A 21,236-nucleotide genomic window follows, 5' to 3' on the forward strand; every position below is an offset into this window, starting at 1 on the left:
GCCGCTGCCATGGGCTCAGCCGGGGACCGGCGGGGTGATGCTGTGGCCGGAGGAGCTCCGGTTCCGGCGGCCGCGGCTGAGGAGAGTGGAGCGAAGCGCGGCGGCTCGCCCTCCGCCTGACCCCGCCACCGGGGTTAAAGAGGTAGGCCCGGAGCACGGAGGGTGGGGAGCGGCGAGCAGGGGCTGCGCCGGCCCGGGGACGGGCTCATCAGCACCCTTTGAGGCGGGGGGCTCCGCTCTGCCCCGGGGCAGGGGCCGGCTCCCTGTGCAGGGCACGGCCGCCATGGGCCGGTCACCCCCGCTGCGCGGCCCCGCCGCACGTCGGAGGCTGCTGGGGTCACTTGCCGGGGTGGATGCGTGCATGGATGCATCAGCAGCCCTCGGGCTCGCCTTGTCCCCGAGCCGCGGAGGTCCTGCCCCTCTGCCCTGCGCCGTTTGGGGAGGGCTGTGCGAGAGGCTCCGTCCTGCCCGGCTCCGGTGCCCCCGGGGCTTGACTCGTTCGCGAGCGCGCGGGGTGTTCGCGTTCCTTCTGGCTGAGGAGGGCCTCGACGTCGGGTCTCCCGTGTGTGGGATGCGGTGTTGGGTCAAGTTGAGCTGCTGCTGAGCTCCTGAAGAGCTGAGGAAGTGTTTCTGTGCTCTCTTGTAAGTGACTATGGCTGCGGCTGCTACCCTGTTACTTGTTTCTTGCGGAAACCAAGTCTGCTGGTGACTGTAAAATAAGAGCGCTGATGTGGTTAAGTGGAATGATGCTTAGTTTGAGGGTCCTAAGTGCGGTTAGTTACGAGATGTTAACTGTTTGGCTCCATGAGGATGGTGATAGCGGCGATCTTGCAGACTGTCACCATCCTGGTGATGGATAGGGGACGCTTGAGATCCCTGAAGGTAAAGAGGGAGGTTTTGAAGTTGCACACTGTAGGCTAAGACACTCCCCCACCCCCAAAAAAGAGAGGAAGGCTACAAGACAAGAGTAGGGAGTGCTTGCGAGTATCCCCCTTCCTGACTTGTACGTAGCTGCTATCCCACTGAGTCTACTGCTGATGGAAAGTGAATAACGTTCTCTTTGGGCAGATCATCTAAGATCTTTTCTTGTCAAGATAAAAGACTCTTTGAAATCAGTCCTTAAAACAGCTTCCCCTCACCCCCTCCCTTCGTTTTGGCAGTTAAATGCTGATACGATTTATTTTTGTCACTAAGAAGAAAAGAAAAAATTAGAAACTCTTGTTCAGCTTCACTATTAAAGAGACTTTTTTCCCTATGCCTCTCCCTTGATACCATCACAACATCGATTTCACCTCTCCATCTGTGGCTGTCTGTGATTTGCAGTAAGTCAGACAGGTCCAAATCTTGGGATCTTTATTTTGGTTTTCTGTTCAGCATTTCCAAGGAGATGATATAACACTTCAGTCCATGATACCCACATAATTCTTGTGGTAAAACCACTGACAGCTCTTGTCTCACTTCTGGATTAAGATCTGCTTTATTAGTCACACATCTATACAGGGCCAGAAACAAGTAACAGTTACAAAAATGAATGTTTAAGCTTGATTAAGATGACAGGGCAAAGTGAAACCCTTAGCAGGGAATAAGTTTCATTAAAGTATTAGTTCATGTTAGCTGGATTCTGTTGGTTTTATCAAGTGCCACTCATACTGCTGTTAAGTAAGAAATAAAGAAGACGTGCCAATGAGTAAAACAAGATCGCTGTGTAGCACTGTATGACAGGCCGTGTGTTTCTGCAGCTAAGTCTTAAGCCTGTTAGTTCTTACAAGAACAGAAACAACTTGTGTCCTTTGCTACTGGCAAGTCATTCTGTTCCCTTCAGGCACCTTCAGCTGAAAATAAATGTCTGTTTTAATATTGCTTTCTCTTGACTCTCTCACATATTGGTGGCTTGCTCAAAGTAGGGACAGCATTTTGGTATTTTCCTACTTCGGGATCAGGCACATCTTTTGTGGAAGCATCTTCTTAAGCACCTCTTATTGTGGGCCTTGCCTTCCTTGCTTAGCTGTGTCATATACCCATGCTGTGGAAATGAGGGCTTTCAGTTCCTAATCAAAAAGAGCTACTTTAGTTTTGCATTTTTAATTTTCCTCTAGCATGTAACTCCTCATTTTCATAATGCTTTTGTAATTTTGTGTAGCAGTTCTCGCAAATGAGACCAAGATCATGATGAATGCAAAATAAGGTATTTATGTAGGCCAGTCGATTTTGCTAAGTGAAAGCATTCAAGCATGTTCTGCACAATACATTATTGTGCCCTATTTAAATGTATCCTGTAAATATCTGTGAAATTCCTTAGTTTTACTATTTAAATCCTTGCCATTCTACTCTTTTTTGCTTCTCCTTATACACTCATTATTTTCCCCTTTGTAGGTTTGGGTTTTTTTCAGTGTTCTGAAGCTGGTATAGGAGGCCATCACTGAAGAACCTGTTAATTTTCAGCAATACTGAAATGTTCCTGCTGGAGCTGTGTGGTTTTCTGCTTTAGCTATTTTTAAAGTTTTCTATGCCTACCTTTCCATCTTAATGATATGCCAGGAGAGCACTTCACATTCCAACAAAGGCAGCGAGCTTTTTGAGTGAAAGCAGGTGGCTTTTGGAAAACTTTGTCGAAGAGATTTAGTGCTGAATTTTCTTCTTTTCATGTTCCTTAATGCCGTGTGTTAAGTTAGAGCACTGTATTCATAATCTGTGGGCCTGAACAGCTGACAATATGAAATACCTGACCCAAATCTTTTTATCAAGGAGCAAGGTCAGTGTCTAAAAGAAAATAAGAGATCCCTGGGAAAATCAAGTCAAATGTTGTAAGGTTGAATGGGAGAATAATGCTGAGGCAAAATGGAAGGAGAGATGGGGGGAGTTATAAAAGCTTATCTCAGGCTTGGAGTAAAGAGGGAGGAGTTCGCTGTTGAGAAACAAAGACATTTAAATGCAAGTGGTGAGAAAGAGATATTACAATGGGTACAGCATATAATACATAAAGTCTGAAAGGAAAGCTAACCTCAAGCTAGACTGCTTATTTCTTTCCTCTAAATTACAAAATGAAGTGATGATTTTAACTGTATTTTGTTTTCTTTCCATAAATAGGAGAATCAGTAGCGGATATGTGGGAACATTAAAATGCCATCTGGAAGTGGTGCTGTTGTGCCTTTGGCTAAAGTTTTCATGATAAGTTAACACTGCTATTGAAAGATCCAGTGTCTCTTCCTCTTGCTACCTGTTGTCTTTGTCAGTGCTAGCCTTAATGTGGTTGTGTGATGAATTGAGTCAAACAACTGATGGGAGCTAAAATGACATGGCAAAGATATTAATGGTTGGTTTTTGACCCAGAACAGTTTCCTGGTTCATTCCACTGTGTCTGTCCTCTCATGTACAAAGGGTTGGCTTTAGGGTGTGAATGATGGAAAAGGGTAGGCTACTTATACTGCAAGTGCCAGCTTATAGAATTTTATGGTTAAGATTGTAATTTCACAATCACCTAAAAACACTTGTCACCCCATATTTTCATCCTGTCTTTGAAATGTGTTCAGTAGATTTTATTTCAGATCTTAATGTTAAATATACAGTGAGTTCTATAATCACCCAAAAGAAGCATGTATGGTCTGGTCTGTTTAGTAAGTATCTAATTACAGATGATGGTACATACATTGTTGATATTGCTATTTGCAACAGGCCCATCTTAACCATTTTGGAAGGTGTCTTAAATACATTGAGCACTTAAAATGTTTTTCTCTTTCCATTCATATGGAACTGCTACGTATTTGCAGTTGAGTCCTTTCTAAACATAGTATCTTGGCTTTTTATGCCTAGTGTGCTTTTCTAGTAGCATGTCTTGAAGAAATAGTGTGAAGTGGTTTGTTTGCATCTATTTTCTGTTGTTTCTTACTATTGTTGTCTTCTGTTATATTTCAAGCTATGTAACACCCTAGTTCAGGACTCTGGATCTGTTTTGAATTAACTTATTCTCAGTGGTGTCAATAAACTGCTTCTGTCCCCTAACAAATGCTACTCTATGACTGTTTGAGTCTTCATGAACATGATGAACACAAGATGCTCATGGTAAGTATTAGAAGGGCTCGTAATGTCACCAAGCTACCTGCCTGAAGTGTGTCTGCAACCTCAGTCAGAGCAGGGCACCCATACACCTGAGGCAGCTTTGTTAAATGGACATTTCTTTAATGGATCATCTGCCAAATTAGTGGAACTGATACCTGCTGTATAGCCATGCTTTTAATGATTGCTCTCATTGAATGGCCTTTTCCAAACTGTAAGTTTTATATTATTAAAATAAACAGGGGAAGTTCAGGTTAGATATCAGGAAGAAATTTACTGTGAGGGTGGTGAGGCACTGGCACAGGTTGTCCAAGGAAGCTGTGAATGCTCCATCCCTGGCAGTGTTCAAGGCCAGGCTGGACAGAGCCTTGGGTGATATGGTCTAGTGTGAGGCATCCCTGCCCATGGCAGGGGGTTGGAACTGGATGATCTTAAGGTCCTTTCCAACCCAACCCATTCTGTGATTCTATGATACCAGTTTTGGGCTGTCTCTTTACGCCAGCTGCGCTAGTCCTGAGCATGTGGCCGTGTCAGTGTCCAGGCCTGTGAAGCTGACTGCACAGACTTGCCAGGAAACGTCGGGAGCTTGGTGGAATTGTTTGAAAAGAATGCATTTTCCTGCTGTTTAGCAGTGATCCTGTTTAGAGTTACCCTGTGTGCAGGGGGGAGGAAGAGTGCTCTTTCTTGCTGAGGAGAAACTGGATGTGGAGATACTGTTGCAGTGACAGCACCAGTGCTGGGTTGGTGCAGAAGCTTCCTCCAGGAGCACCCCCGTACCCGAAATCCTTCAAACTCATTCTGTTGCAGATGATGGCTACAAGTAGGTCTCCAGAGACGCAAGATCACCTTCTTTGAGCTGGAAAGTTGACTCGGGCTCTGTAGAGAATGACGTTTGCTCCGCTTATGTTTTAGAAGGTAAAAGAGGAGCTACACGCCAGTGAGCATCTTCAGTCCATGCAAAGCACCTTTTGTGAAGGTGTATGTGCTGCTTCTAACACTCGCTTCAATCAAGAGCCTTGTGGTTTCCATGCCATCACTTGCTGATAAAGTACATTTGTTTTCGTACCAGTTCTTCCACCCTTACTTCTACCTAATGCCTTCCCATGACAGCAACTCCCTTTGCTGGGTCATTCCACACAGGAGCTGTACCTGTTTGGGGAGCTCCTTGGGCACTTTTAAGAATGGCAAAGCCCATCCTGGAGTTACCCCAAGGGAAGGCTACCTGGATGGTGGTGCTCCTGTCGAAGTAACTGTTGGATTGACAGCTGCGGTTTGAACGTCGCAGGCGACTCCGGCGTCCTTCACTTTGTGACCAGGTGAAAGGAGGCGAGGCCCCCGCGGGGCTCTGCCCGCCGGTGAAGGAAAGGGAGCTGGCGGGGGCGGGCCCGCTGAGGAGGCCGGAGGTACTCGCCCTCAAGGCGGCGGCGGCGCGCGCGGGGCGGCCATCTTGGCAGCGCGGCCGCCGCGGGGAAGGGCTGCGGGGCGCCTCGCCCGCCAGGTGGCGCTCGGGCGGGTGCAGGTGGGTGCGAGCGGCCGGCGCCTCATGGCGGCCCGGGCCCCGGGGCGGGGGGGGCTCGGCAGCGCCAGGGTTGGCCTCGCCGCGTTCCGCCATGAAAGCCGCCGGGACGGAGCAGCGGGGCTGAGGCAGCGGCGCTGGGCTGCCCCGGCGGGCACTGAGGTGTGGCGGCCACACCAGGGGCAAAGCGAGGCCCGTGCGGGGTGCTGCGGTTGTGTCAGCGAAGGGCCTGCCCTCAGGGTGCGAGGGGTCAGTGCGGGTGCAGTGACTGACTGGGGAATGCGGGTTAACTGCGTTGTGGCTGATGGCTGTAAAACGTTTTAGCACGCCCATTATCCTCGCCGTTGTCACTGCCTAATTGTTCGGATATACCAGCTAGAACAAGGGAGGTGTGGTACTGTTCAGCTTACCTCAGGCTTTCTGCTTAAAGTGCTGTCTGAAGGCTACCTGAGTGATGGTGTCCAAATAACAAAGGGAAGTTTTGCAGTCAAGTTTTCTTCCTCAGGCTAAACCCCTAAGATTAGATAGAGGAGCTGGTAATGCATTTTAACCCTTTCCAAGTGTTTCATGGAGTGCTAGTTTAGAGCATGGACCAAGTTTACATAGAGGGTTTCACTGATGCACAAACCATCTCAACTTCTGTTAGCACTTACCACAACGTTTTCCTTCCATTTCCAAGCATCTTGTGCAATGCCCCTGTGTTACTGGCAGCTGCAATAGTTGCTAATTGCATTGAATGCACTTCTGATGGCCCGAAGTGACCAACATCTCCTTGGGCACTTTTTGCCTATGAGCTGTTTTGTTGGATTATTCCTAGGAATTGCAGAAGATAAATGGATTGTGAGACAGGATGAAGTGGAGCAGATAGCAAAAGTATGTGGCCAGTGTTTCTTGGGCAGTTGAAGAGCAGTTTCCTGGCTTTATTCTTCCCTGCTTTAGTGCAAACAAAAGACATTGGTATGCTGGTCTTTCTGCACATTGTCTTCTGTACACAGAACAAATGCCAATATTGCCTCCAAAGCCTTTATCCACTTTTCTGTTCCTGTATTCCAGCATTGTTTGGTGAAAAGACAGAACTCGTAAAGCGGTAGATGTAGTTTTTCTTGATTTCAGTAAGGCATTTGATACTGTCTCCCACAGCATCCTCATAGGTAAGCTAAAGAAGTGTGGGCTTGACGATCAAGTAGTGAGGTGGATCGAGAACTGGTTGAAAGGAAGAAGGCAGAGAGTTGTGGTCAGTGGCGCAGAATCTAGCTGGAGGTCTGTGACTAGTGGAGTTCCTCAGGGGTCGGTGCTGGGACCGGTGCTGTTTAATATTTTCATCAATGACCTGGATGAGGGAACTGAGTGCACCCTCAGCAAGTTTGCTGATGACACAAAACTGGGAGGAGTGGCTGACACACCAGAGGACTGTGCTGCCATTCAGCGAGACCTGGACAGGCTGGAGAGTTGGGCGGGGAGAAACTTGATGAAATTTAACAAGGGCAAGTGTAGAGTCTTGCATCTGGGAAAGAACAACCCCATGTACCAGTACAGGTTGGGGGTTGACCTGCTGGAAAGTAGCGAAGGGGAAAGGGACCTGGGGGTCCTGGTGGATAGGAGGATGACCATGAGCCAGCAATGTGCTCTTGTGGCCAAGAAGGCAAATGGCATCTTAGGGTGCATTAGAAAGGGAGTGGTTAGTAGGTCAAGAGAGGTTCTCCTCCCCCTCTACTCAGCCTTGGTGAGGCCGCATCTGGAATATTGCGTCCAGTTCTGGGCCCCTCAGTTCAAGAAGGACAGGGAATTGCTTGAAGGAGTCCAGCGCAGAGCCACAAAGATGATTAAGGGAGTGGAACATCTCCCTTATGAGGAGAGGCTGAGGGAGCTGGGTCTCTTTAGCTTGGAGAAGAGGAGACTGAGGGGTGACCTCATCAATGTTTACAAATATGTAAAGGGTAGGTGTCAGGATGATGGAGCTAGGCTTTTTTCAGTGATATCCAGTGATAGGACAAGGGGCAATGGGTGTAAACTGGAGCATAGGAAGTTCCACGTTAACATCAGGAAGAACTTCTTTACTGTAAGAGTGACAGAGCACTGGAACAGGTTGCCCAGGGGGGTTGTGGAGTCTCCTACACTGGAGATATTCAAGGCCCGCCTGGACAAGTTCCTGTGTGATGTACTGTAGGTTACCCTGCTCTTGCAGGGGGGTTGGACTAGATGATCTTTTGAGGTCCCTTCCAACCCTTGGGATTCTGTGATTCTGTGATTCTGTAAGTCATAGGTGGCTCCCAAGCATCCTGGTGGGGCTGCAAGAGCCCTTTGAAAACTCAAATGAACATGTTGGGCAGCTTATGCAAAATATCATAAGCTAATTAATGCTTAATATTATTTGATTATGGAACAGATCTTCTTGCATCTAGGATGTGAATTCTGCTCTAGAGAATTGAGGCTGTCGTCCTTGTTCCAGGCAAAAGCAGTCAGCAATAGAGTCAGTTATTAATCTTTTTCTGACTTCATCAGAAGTTTCTGGTTTTGTCATTGGCATGTCTCGCTTATGGAAAGGAGGCATCATTGCTTCCAGAAGGAGTTGACATAGAGTGGAAAGAAACAAAAGCTTGGCTTATCAAAGTCTCACATGGTTAGCAGGGGACTTAAAGGAGAAATAGCTGCCTAGTAAGAATAGTTCAGTATTACTGGCTGTTTGAGCAGTTCTTTTTTCCATTCAGCTTTTGACAAAAATAGCTATAAAGGAACATGTGAACCTCAGAGCATGCTGTCTCTTTTTTGATATATCTTGGCCTAACATTTGTCAGCTTTAAATTCTCTAGTATGGCACATTTAGTCTGTGCAAAATGTAGAATACAGGAGATTGGCTTCTTGGGCCCAAAAAATCCTTTGACTCCATTCATGAAAGATGATGATTGCTTCAGTGATACTACATGGCTTGCTCAAAGCAAGCGGTTTGAATAGCTCTTCACTGCTGATCATATTCTGTCTGATTTACCGTTAAATTCATTCGCTCAATTCTTCTGTTTGGGAGCTCACGCTAAGATTTTGAATGTACCTTATGCTTTTTCCTGTCAATCAGACATGCACCTTACAGTTTTGGCTCCAGAGCAGGGAAGATATGCAGCTTGTTCAGATGGATTCAGATTCTTCTTCCTGGCAGAAGTCTCACAACCTTTCTACAAAAAGCACTAACCTAGTTTCAACACGCTATCTTTGCACTGCCCATGAAAACATGTTTCCACAACCTGCAGGCTGTGAATAATTCCCTGCTATGCAGATTATTGACCTTATCTGGGAACATCAAAGCACTGCAGTCAGCGTGCTGATTCTGTACCTACAATGGAAGGTTCCTTTCAGCAGTACGTCAAGTGGTATCTGGGAATCTGATAAATATAATGCAGTATTTGAACTGCTTACAGGTTCTGTGCCTAGCAAGAGTTTGGTCTTTTGTCTATACCAATGAAAGTCAAGGGGAATCTTGCTTTTTTCAACTGGGCATTCAATAAAGTATTCACATAGAGGGATTTGGCTTTTCTCCTTTGAGCCTGCTGCTGCTTTTCATTTACAAGCACTCTTGATGCATACATTTGAGTAGTGCAATGAGGAAAAACCTGGGTCCTCAGTGCTAGGAAGACAAAATGCTATTCCCAGTGTCATACTGTTGTACCTGGATGGCACAGCATGGCACAGCACTGAAAATGGACACTTGTACAGTAGGTAAGTTCCAATGACAGTGTAAATACAGCTCAGCATGCCTCACATTTGCCACAGAGGGAGCAGCATGCAGAGAAGAGATTGTGCTAGAAGAATTTCAGTGCCCGTTAAATATAACTTTCTGTGATGTCTTCCTTACGGCACTGTCTTCAACAAAGTGAATTAATGTCTTTTAAGTGGCTTCAGAGCCTCTCAGGTATAATTATCACATTATGATTTTTTTTATCTTTTTTTTTTTAACTGAGCTCTGATTTGAACCAGTGGCACAAAAGCAAAAGAAAAATATCATTGTAATAACCAGACTCTTGTACATGCTGTTCTTGTGTTGTTTCCATGGGGCATTGTTGGTTACCTCTTTATATACGATTCTTTGTGCTTCTTGTGTATCTTAAAGCATGATTGGAAATTACATCTATTCAGACATGCACAGCTGGGTTAGCTACATGTGGAAATTCACTACTTCCATTTCTTTGACTCCTAGTCTTTGAAGAGGGTCTATGGGTAGATAAAAAATCTCTGCTTATATTTGATACTCCTCTTTTTTTCTTTAATACATATTCTGATGCGCCATCTACTCGTCAGTTCATAAACCCACAGGTTAGTGGTTCTCAAGATGCTGAACCTTCTTGCAGAACTCGTCCCATGGAGGTGATGTGTCTGTAGATCTTGCTTTATTATGGTTCCACAGACAAGCTGCTGAATGCTTATCTTTGTCTCCCTGACTTGCAGTTTGGGAACCTCCTCCCTGAGGCTCCAGGTGTGAAACCTGGTTTTGTCACTGAGGAAAAGAGGAAGAGGTTGTTTAGTTTGGTTTCCTGTGGCTAAGGTTTGCTGACTTCTCAGGGACATACCAGCATCAGTCTTCTCTTTTCTCATCAGTGAGCTTTTCAGTTTGCAGTGGTTACTTGTGATCCTTTTGTTTTACTCCGTGTTAACATATGGGATCAAAGACTGAAAAATAATATAGAGAGATCCTTTCAAAGAAGTCCCTGTGACAACTAGAATCTGTACAGTATCTTTGACTTGGTGTTCCAGCTACTTATTTTGATTTTATTATTTTCCTGGTGAGAAAAAAAAAAAAAGCTTTTATAAAATACCAGGAATCTTGTTTACCTGGTGCAGATTGAACTGCAGTGTATGTATGTGAGGATCAGGCCCCACTGCCCTACATGCAATGTTCTTTTCCTGGTTAGTGTTCTAATTCACCATTCCTACTCTGGTTATGCTGTCTTCGAACTGACTTTGGTGCTGTTGATTTGCTGCCTCCTTGAGCTTATTCTTGCAGGTTTAAACTAGAAGACAAAGCTCAATCAAACCTATCCTCCTCACCCCCTCCTCCAATAGTGTAGTAAAATCCGAGTAAGAAGAATACATGTTTTTCCCGGGGACTGCTGTGCTCTGGTGTTTGTACAGAGCTAAATCTTCAGTAAGATAAAGAAAAATACATTGCACAGGGGGGGAATAAATCTTGTTTTATAATATGGGGTTTCAGACCAGTCCTGCCTTCTCTGGCTCATGAGAGGTTGCTGTACCAAGAGAATCGTTTCCCTTTGTCATGTGCTGACTCCTCTTGAACTCCTCTGTCGCTGTGGTTCTGCAGACTGCTGCAGAATTACTCTTCTTGAATCATATTTGCATATCATTTCCTTTCATCACAGGCTGCTTGCTGGAAGATCAGCTCTCCTGTGTCTTATATTGGTTTTTCGCTTTTACCCTCAAAGAAAGATGGTTTAAATCTGTTCCATGTCTGCTCTGACCTTGTTTTGGCAGTTTTTGTGCTGGATCTGTGCAGCATCTCCCTCTCTCTCACTAAGTCCTAAACTGTGTTTCTATTTAGAGCGGTTATCTAGCATTTAGCTGTAAAGAGTGGCTATTCCCTGGTCCTTTCTGAAACCAGTATTAGCGGACAAGTTTGTTACCTTATGTTTGGAAATTTCAGGCTCAAATTTTAACCTGATGCAGTTTACCTGAGCATGAATCTCACCTCAGAAAGGTCACCAATCTGCTTTCACATGTGCTTTATGATAGAAGAGGTTTTTTGCTTATCATTGATCAAAAGAATTCAGTAGAACAAGCCTGGAATTCATCTGCTTCAGCTCCTTCACTATATATTAATTCTGTGTTTTTATTTAACATGAGGAAATATAAGTCTGACTCCATTCGCAGGGATCCTGCATGAGTGCCTGAGCTCCCTTGCTGTTGGCTATAAAGTGCATACAGAGTGTCTGTGTATCTACTTGTGTCACTGCTGGAGGAGGTGTCTGTGTACATATCTGGATGTAGTGTTGAGACAAGTAATATTGGAGATGCTGTTGGTTTGTTTACAATAGAAAGCTACTAGTATTTTGATATGCCTGTTTGATCTCCTGTTACAAAACACATGCAGTCATTCTGGTAATAAAAATACCATAAAATCTTGCTGTGAGTCATTCTATATGTATATAGCTTGGTGTATGCTCAGCTTCAAAAAACACAGCTTCTTAAAACACTAAACACAAATGAGTCATATGATCATCAGTACAATGCTAAGCATGCCTTAGAGTTTATAAAGCATGGCCCATGACTTATAACAGGCATTTATACCTTATTTGAGATTCTGGTTCATCTCAAATCTCAAAATGCCCAGAAAATTCCCTGCAGGATTAGTGCAATGCCAGAATCTCTCAATTCTAGCTAAGCTTTCCTTACTTTTTCCTATGAAATTGAAGGAAGGGTATCTTCTACTTCAGTCTTTGGGACAGAAATGTCTTTTGAAGCAATTCTTGTTCCTCTGTATTCTTTACATCTGTTAAAATGGTAAGCAGGACAGCTTTAATCCAGGAGAGAACCAAGACTCCTATACTCCACTATAATTGAGAAAGAAAACTTGCATATAAGTGGGCTCAGTTGCATCTCTTATTTCTCTTGTCAGTGTGTTGCAGCTCTGTTTTACAAATTAGAATGCGTGTTTGAGTGTTTTCTTGGGTTTTCTTTCATCTTTTTCAGTAAAGAACTCTTCCCAGTTCTTGTCTTGTCCATCAATTTTAGCTTTTACGTCCCGTTAGCTGTAGTGCTCTGTTTGGAGGTGTATCTCACCTGCACCTAACAAAGCACTGGCAGTTGTTTCTGTAGGAAATTGGGTAATTCTTGCTGACACAACACTCAGCAGGATTTCAGATAAGGTTCAAGCTCTCCTGTGGTTACCAGAAACAGGCTTGGTTATAGTAGGTAACAAAAAACCCAAGTATCTTTCCTGTATTAGGGCACTTAGCTATTGTAGAAGCTGACAGGGACTAGGGAGCAGAGGTTTCCTCTGTTGTGCCTATGCTATAATGTTGTGTGAAGAATCTTGCTCTCCTGTTGAAGGCAAGATACTCTAAGTGGTGTACTCAAAGATCTGACTGTTTCCAAAACCTGATTGATAAGAAGTGTGAGTTATCTCTTCTCCAGTAAAATCAAAGCATGAAGCATGGTCCAGAGGCAGTTTTCATTGTAAATCCATAATTGCCTGTCGTGTCTACAGTATTTCATAATAGAGAGTAGGTGATCTCTTGGGAGGAGTAGTGTAGGAATTTGTGGAGAAGAGGAAAGGATTTGACTCTAGTTTTGATGTGGGCATCCTGTCATCTACTATTGGGTTTTTGGTGGTGTTTTGGTTTGTTTGTTTTTTTGTTGTTGTCTCAGGGATGCCTTGAGAAAGGAAGTTATTTTCCCACTCTCTATAACATACTGCAAAAGGGTCCTGGTTGTGTCTTTTCTGAATAGGTGTTTGTTTTAAAATATTTGTATGAAAAAAAAATGAAATGAAACAAATAGCATTTATCTGCAAGATCCATCCTCATGTCAGATATTTTTTTTCATGCAGATCAGAAGTGATACATCAGAGACCCTCGATGAGACCATTCCCCTGATTAAAGACAAGTGATGGAAATGAACCACATATGTGCCAAAGTGCAAAAACTAGAGGTTTGTCCCTTGTATTAGAAAATTTACGTCCTCCTTTTTATGTGTTTTATAGGTCAACTGTCTGGGTATTTATATGGAGCACTCAGATATTTATTGCTCTCTGTTGTCTTATGTTTGGTTTTAAATCAGTATGTTTGCCCATGGTTCAGCACATATAAGTGCTTATGGGTTTGGAACATCACTGAGTAATTTGTTGCTGTGGACTCTACAATTCCTAATGGTAAATTAAAATCGTTAGTTGTGGGTTTGATGTTAATAATAATGCTTATAATGATAATTTGTTTTGTGGCTTGAAGGAGTATCTGAAACCATTTATAACTTCAAAAATTCAAGTCTCACATCAGTGCTGGACGTCCCCACTTTAAGTTGTTGATATGTAGTAGTGGAGAGATCTCTGAGCTCCCATCTTCTGTTGCATCTGCTTTGGTGTTTGTTGTATCCTGAATAAGGGAAGCCAGCATGACTCACTGAGGTGATGCCCTCACCATATTTAGTAAGCAGCATGATATAACTTGCGTCAACTGAGGGCAAGTTGGCCTCTGGGAGGAATATAACGAAAACATGACGAGATAAATTGTGTAATGCTTAAAATCAGTTTCAACTGACTCAAAGTGAAAGGAACCCAAGTGTTTGTAGCATTAAATCCAGATAGGCAGCATTTAAGCTTTAGGCTCTGCCCTTGTACCAAGTAATATCCTCGAGTAAGGTTTATTGTGCCAGGAGGGACAGGGCAATTGACTTGACTTTCAGCAGGTTTTCTTTAAATGCAATTCATTTTTTGTTGTTTGCATGTTTACACCTACATGTGGTAACAGACTTATGTTATGAAACCAGTTCTTATTTTATGGACTTAGCGCCAGGAGAAAGCTTCAGACAGGAAACTGGGACAAGGCATTTTAGAACAAAAGTGGGAGTCAACTGATAACCTGCTTAGAAACCTCTGCCTAGTTTTCATAACTGAGTACCCCAGTCCAAGAAGCAGCTAACAGGTTCTCGGCATACTTGACAATTTGGCCATACTTGAATGTATACATCAGTTAGAGCTGTGAAAAATTAATCATGTTCCAAACCAACTGTTTCTGGAAGTGTCTCACCCATTTTGGTCTTTTTTTGCAAATGCCATGTTTATAGGTGGTTGGGAATTGGAAACAGGAAAATAAAACCCTGAAAAAATACTGGTGCCAAAAGTATGGTAAGAACTCTTTAGTGCTTTTCCCCTCTCTGATACAGGGAAAGGAAAACCAAACCTTCCTGATCCCATTCCCTTAGTACCACTGTACAGACATAGTAATGTGGAATATGAAGAAAGCACCAGTCTTTGCTGGGCTATACGCACCTTGAATAGTGCAGCAGAATTCTATTCAGAGGCTTTCTTGGTTATCAAGGGAGGGTAATACCTTGGCTGGCTCAGAGGCAGTTTTGCTCCTTAACATTACCAGCTGTAATCCAGGAATCTGAGAATACAAGATTCAATTGGCAATTTGAGCAGTAGTTAATGTTTTAATTAGAACTTTTAAATTTAAAGCTCAGCATCCATGGGGATTTTGAAGGGAGAAATTAACTTGTACTCCCAAGAGTAAGGAAGGAAAGAACTGTTGTGTAATGGTTATATAGGATGAGATTCTGTTGGGTTTAATTGTGATGTTGCCACTGGTACATTTTGAGCAATGAATTTACCTTCTGCCTCACCTTCCCCATGCCTAAAATGGGCAGTGCTCAATCTCTCTCTCAAAAAAAAGGTGAAGCTTAGTCATTATCGGAGAGTCTTTGCAAACTGTTCTGTATTGTAACAGATATATACAGTGTTGTTTCTAGTTAGCTTTCCATTATGGCTCAAATGTCAACTGAAACTGAAGACATGTATGGTTTAGGTCAATGATCCCTGACCTTTTTTCAGCTAAATCACTTGTTGTTATCATTTGTTTTGCTGTCTACCTCCTACCACTTTGGCCACTTTCTTATTCTCACCAGTAGTAACAGTCTCTTTGTGGGTTCTGGAGAGCTTTTCACCTCCTTGCTGAAATGTTGCCAGACCTTTAGACAGTATGTAAGTACTTACATACTCCCTGTGATGAACAGGGAGCAAAAGTCTGCCCTTAGGTAAGGAGAAAAATTAGCCTTAGGTCGTGACCACTGGTGGTTCTTATGGCTGTAAATATCTGTAGTCTGCTTCTGAGTATGTGCCCCTTGGATATTTATATTAGCAATAGCTCACTCTGAAATCTTGTTACAGCTTTTTCTTTGACTTCTGATCTCTAGCTAGGGTAAGACTGAAAAGCACAGATGCTTTTAATTTTCATTAGATATTTTTAATCTCTCCATAGGCATTTGTTAAAATGGGTTGCACACCATTTTCCCTCCTAGAAGAGCAAGTGCTTGAAGCAGAGAAGAGCCGTGGCACCTTTCTTAATGCAGTTTGCAAATTACTTCAGTGTGCAACTGTCTCGTCATTGAAAACTGTGAGTATTTTTAAAGTTGCTTCCAGCAGTTGGGGAAGTGATGTTAAATACCCTTTTCTGTATCAAATGTGCTCTTACAGCAGAATAGTTCCAGCAGTAATTTTTTAGGATCTTTGAATTTTGCTCCTGAATGAAAGCATTTTGTCTGTATATGCATATGCAAATAGGAAGCTTATTATACATCATCTTGCAGTGAGAGACATACGCAGAAATTGTTCTATTTAGTCTTTGGTTTTATGTCAATTATGTCAAAATTACTTTATAGGGTCATTCATGGATGAGCATTAGAGGGGGGTGAGGACTCTCTCAGTGAGGTTTAGGGTTATTTGCCTATAGAGGAAGAATGCGAGGTGTCACGGATAATGAGATCTGATGTGGACTCAAGGAAGCTTTATGTACTCTTCATCCTTTCTGTCCGTATTCTTTTCCAAGAATGTCTTCACACCACTTACATTTACACTCTGTTTTCCTTCTCTAAACTCCCAGGTCATTCTCTAAATTTGCTGTTCCCCAGCAATCCATCGCAGTCTCCAGTTAGCCTTTTCTGAACTCATCCCTTCCATTCCTCCATCTCCATGTGGTATCTACCTTGTTTTCAGTCTGGGCATATCTCTAGCAGGGTCTTCTAGTCTGGGCTACTTCCCTGAATTCTTTTCTGCCATTATGTTTCCCTCCTCATTTTATTTCAAGGGGCTTTGTACCAGTGCACATAATACTGGGTAGGCAGTTAATAAATAGGTATTGGTGAGCATGTAGCTACAGCTGAACCACTTTCTGTTTTGTTGGGTGTCACAGCAAGCTCTGGAAGCCTCGGTTGCAGGAAAAGTCCAGTTCAGTTTCTGGAGATCCAGAACAAGCTGTAACTGCTTAAGGAGGATAATGACTCTTCAGTCTGGTTAACAGGGGTGTGGACAGGAGATGGTGCATTCTGATTTCATTTTCAGCCTTCAGACTCTAGTGAATCTTTAGAAAACCATAGTTTATATAGACTCAGTAGAGTTGTAACTTGACCAAACTTCATAATATTTTCATAGGAATGGGAAAATATGTCCCTGATATGAGGGTAGTGCATTGCCAATTTAAAATCTCTTCTGTAGCTCATGAAGGCATTGGAGCTTTTCAGAAAAGCAAAACAACATATACTTTTCCTTAATTTCATTATCTGAATTGGCTTGGTTTTGTTCCATGAAACTTTCCAGAAATGTTAAACCTGCAGCAGATACCCAGTCTGGAAAATATATCAAAGCTGGAAGTTCTACAAGGTTGGGCTGCCTATACAAATAATGTTGTGCAACTGGGACGCCAGTAAGAATGCGGGGAAAACCAGACTATTGACTCAGAAGCTGGCTTGAGTTGGGCTTGAAGACAGTGTAGTGGTTTCCATTTTCTTTTCCTTATAATTACAAAGAAAAATTTTGAAATATTGTATAATTGTGTATTCATGCTTGAAGGCATCTTGGAATGATGATGTTAGAGAAAAATAAACAGGGAATGGTGTAGCTTCCTACTGTACTGGTCTTTTCTCTCCCTCCCTCCCTCCCTCCCTTCCTCCCATCCTTTCCCCCCAGAGTAGTACAACTAGAAAGCACAATGAGAGAGGTAACAAGGTTGTGTGCAGAAATGCTCCCAGTGATTCTGTGAGCACAGATAAGGGAAAGTTCTCTCACAGAAACTTCTAAACAGAGGAAGAGTCAGCCTGAAGGAGGATAGGAATGGATAGGATGGGGATTTGTGAAGCCTTTCAGTATGTGGAACAGGTGAATAGAGAATGGTTACTCATTCCCATAATTCAAGAGCTAGGCTCATCCAGTGAACTTAGCAGCAAGCATGTTCACAGTACGAAAAGAGAGGTACTTATTTCCATCATGTATTAATATGCCATGGAACTTAGGTCCACAGGGTGCTATATATTCCCAAAGCAATTAGACAAATTCATTGGAAAAAAATCCAACAATGGATATTAAAGTGTCTATTCTTCAACCACAGATTCTTGAAGACTGGGAAATAAGTTTGTCTGTTTACCCTTCAAAACTTCCCCTAGGCAATGCCTTCCACTGGTTACCACTTAAGAGGGATTATTTAGCTGCAAGGGCCTTTGAATGATGCAGTGTAGTGGCTTGTTAATAGCTTGTACATTGTGGTTCTCACTGTAAATTCTGGCTCTTAATGACAATGCTCTGTGTGGGTACAGAATTATTCACTTCCAGCAGAAGTGAGTGTGTGGGACAGGACAATTGTTTGTCAATGGAGTTTGAATTTCTACAGTAACTTTCCTTTTGGCTTGACTGTTGCCTGAAACCTTATTAAGATCCTTGCCAACTATCCAAATGTCACTACTCTCTCCAGATCTGTTTTTTTCTTCTGTTCTTTCTTTCTTCCATCCCTTTTCCCCTATTATGTAGGACACTGATGCAGAGATGCCCCTTTGGCATCTTTTGCCATTTGAAAATTTGGACTGTCCTGACCGGTTTTGTGGGTGACTTTAACTTGTTCTGAAATGACAGTATTCAGCTTGTGTATCATCTCTCCGTAGCTTTGACCAGACTAGTTTGAGAGTGCCCCTCTCTCTGAGTATGTGTGTTTATATGTATTTCAGCTAAGGCTTTCCCACTTCTAATTAAACACAGATGCTATTTTAAGTGTAAGGGAAATCTTACTTTCAGTGTTTTGCAATTATATTTTAAGATGCAGAAAAATCCAGTAATGTTTCTTTTTTATCTTTCACTGTGGTTTTGGTGTATTCAGAAAGTTGTTTCATGTAGACTTCCAGTACACAGCAGCACTGAGAAAGGTATCTGACCTGTAAGAGAAGAGGAAGTAATCAGAATTCACTCTTTGTGTTAGGAATATCCAGAGGTAGTGTGTAAAGAAATGACCTTATACTAAATATAAATTACAAATATGCCTGGGTAAGCCTGACAGGTTATAAGAATGTAACACCTCCGGAGGGAATAGAAGAGAGAAAATAACTTCCTCTTGTGCAGTTTGCAGCTCTGTGGAGGAAAAGCCTTCTTTCCGTAAAGCTTGAACTTTGTAAGGGAGAAACTGTGATTGCAAATTTTTTATTCCAAGATGTGATCTGTGCCCTGGCTGAATGGGGTGCAGCAACTCTAGAAAAAGGATGGGAAATCTATTTTAGCATGTATCTTTTCCAATGGAAGAAAACTGAGTGTCAGCATCTCTTGCTGTTCTGTCATACATCTTGTGATAGCTGGCATTTTCTTAAAGCCAGACATTTTCTTTCAATGTCATTGGCTGAGAATCCTGTCAAATATTTCTCTTTAGAGTAATTTTTAACCCTTGTATAGCCGCAGGGAAAGCCTGATAGAAATTCTCATGCTGATGGTATGAGGAAAAAGTGCACATTTGAGATTGATTTTTCTTGGAGGCTTTTTAATTGTCTTTTTCTTTCTAATGTAATCTCTAGAACAGCAGCTGCTTCTCTGAGGTACGGTTTTGCTGTCTTGGCTTGGCTAAGGGTTTTTCTGACACCTGCAGTAGATCCTGACAAAGTGAACTGGGAAACTGATAATGGGATGTGTGGCTTTCTGTGTGGCACTTCATTAGTTCATCTTAGCTCAGTAATAAGCAAAACTTACAGATGAATTCTGACCAAAGTAGCTGGGAAAGAGACCTGTACTTGACAGTTCTTTTTAGTGGTTCCCAGTGTAAAGAGCGGAGGTGGACACAGACTTCCTGACTGCAGTCTCCATAGACTGATAGGAGATTCATCCCCTGAGTGAAGAAAGCTCAGGACTAAGGAGCTGTGTAGGGTTAAGGTTTTGTGTACTGTAGAAGACAGCTGGCTGGATTTGAATTCTCATAAAGAAATCTTAACAAAAATGAAGCACTGGAACAAAGAAATCTTTCCTATATTGAAACTGCGTTCCTTTAACTTCTACAGATCATCCTCCAAATGTAACTTGACATAGTTTCAGCTTCACTATTTGCTATGTATTACCAATTTCTTTTCTTGAAAACTCTGAAGCAGCACATATTGGGATTTCTGTTACTGTCTCTGCCGCTGACAAGGTGTGATCACATATATGTCACGCTACTTCTCTGTGTCCTAATTTACCTCACAAGATAATGTTTGGTGTTTCCAAAATGCTATGAGATTTTTCTGACAGCCTTGGAGAAAAATATTTGCTAAATTATTACTCAAACATACCAGATGGGAAAGATGAGAGGAGAGAAAATAGAGCAGAGTATTTAAAAACTGGTGGTGTACTATGTTCAGATTTAAAACTCATTAATTTTCTAGTGCTAGATACTGCCCACCTTTTTTTAATGTTGGGAAAAATAACATGTACTTAAATATTAAGAACTTTGGGGCTGTGTTCAGCTTATTTTACCTGAAGTTTGTACTTAAAGTCCATCCAGTTCCAGTCTGATTCATTAACTGGTTTGGGAGCCCCAGAGAGGTAACACTGGTATTGTGTAGAAAGATGCCACTTAAAAAGGGGAAGTTTTAAGTGAGGGGATGCAATAGGCTCAGAAGTCAAGATTTCAGCTACCCGTGGCCCTAGTCCTCATTCACCCCATGCTTTGAGGGAGCACAATTCCCAGAGGGAAGCCAGGGTTTCTTGCCATTTTCTTGAGCTTGGGGTCAAGTGAAAGAACTTGGCAGAGGCTGCAGCCCTGTACTTGGGCATCCAGCTGTGCCACTGGTTTGAGGAGGCAGGTGAGAGTGGTTGGGGTTGAACACTGTATGTACACATGCACAGAGCTATGTATTGAGAACATCAGGAAAGCTGGGGAGAAGTGGAAGCTTGGCCTGTTGGCTCCAGCACACATACAACCCTGTCGACAATAAATGCAGTTTTCAGGTGTGCACAAACAGAAGTCAAGTAGAAAATACTGCCTGTTCCCACTTGAGCCAGTCTTGTTGGAATGCACTTAAAGCAGGTTTAAAAAGTCTTTGCAGTAGAAGTGTCATTGTTAGATTGTGCAAAGCAGGACAGCACAGAGGGACAGAAATAAGGATTTGCGCAGCACATGTTCTGAGTCATATCCAGAGTGATGGGGAGACACCATAGTTCCTGTACAGAGCAGTTTGTGCAATAGATCTCTTGTACTAAGCTGGTGCCACTTAGGGGAGACATCAGCTTTGAATTGATCCATCATGTGAAATGTTAGGAGGAAACAAAAATTCTCTGGTTTATGTGCAACAAAGAAGTTAAAATAACAGTCCAGATTCTCTTTTTTTAATCGGTGCTAAGATTGGCTCCTCACTTCCTGTTCTCTGATGGGAAGGGATTAGGCCCTTTATGTTTTGAAAGAGACTGAGCCAAATCCTGCTGCAAAATTCCAGTACTGGCATCAAATGGATGAATAAAAATGGTTAGGAAAAACTTGGTTTGTCAGAAAGCCACCTTCATTAGTGCTCTCATCGCTTTTCTTTCATAGAAATTGTTTTTAAGCTGTAATTGCATCTCACTAACAAAAGCTTCTGGCTACATATGTAAAGATTTGTAAAAGACTGTCTTTCTGTAAGCTGTATAATCTGTGCCAGAAAATAGAAACCCAGGCTCTGCATGTAAAGAGCTCCTCCTCTA

The 21,236-nt window shown here is 42.8% G+C and overlaps 1 long non-coding RNA gene across 6 annotated transcripts in view; it reads left to right on the top strand.

Moving 5' to 3' along the window:
- The window catches only part of LOC136020665 (uncharacterized), a 72,753-nt gene continuing 51,517 nt past the window's right edge, over positions 1–21,236 (top strand). For 5 of the 6 annotated variants that reach the window (XR_010615439.1, XR_010615440.1, XR_010615442.1 and 2 more), the window contains exons 1-3: positions 1–142; positions 13,119–13,219; positions 15,544–15,678. This is a non-coding gene — a long non-coding RNA (uncharacterized LOC136020665). Of the gene's footprint in view, positions 143–5,471; positions 5,573–13,118; positions 13,220–15,543; positions 15,679–21,236 lie in introns of those variants that run through there. The other variant, XR_010615443.1, reaches the window with a different exon arrangement.

The sequence above is a fragment of the Lathamus discolor genome, chromosome 11 (genome assembly GCF_037157495.1).
Source record: "Lathamus discolor isolate bLatDis1 chromosome 11, bLatDis1.hap1, whole genome shotgun sequence".
In the NCBI taxonomy this organism is placed as follows: Eukaryota; Metazoa; Chordata; class Aves; order Psittaciformes; family Psittacidae; genus Lathamus; species Lathamus discolor.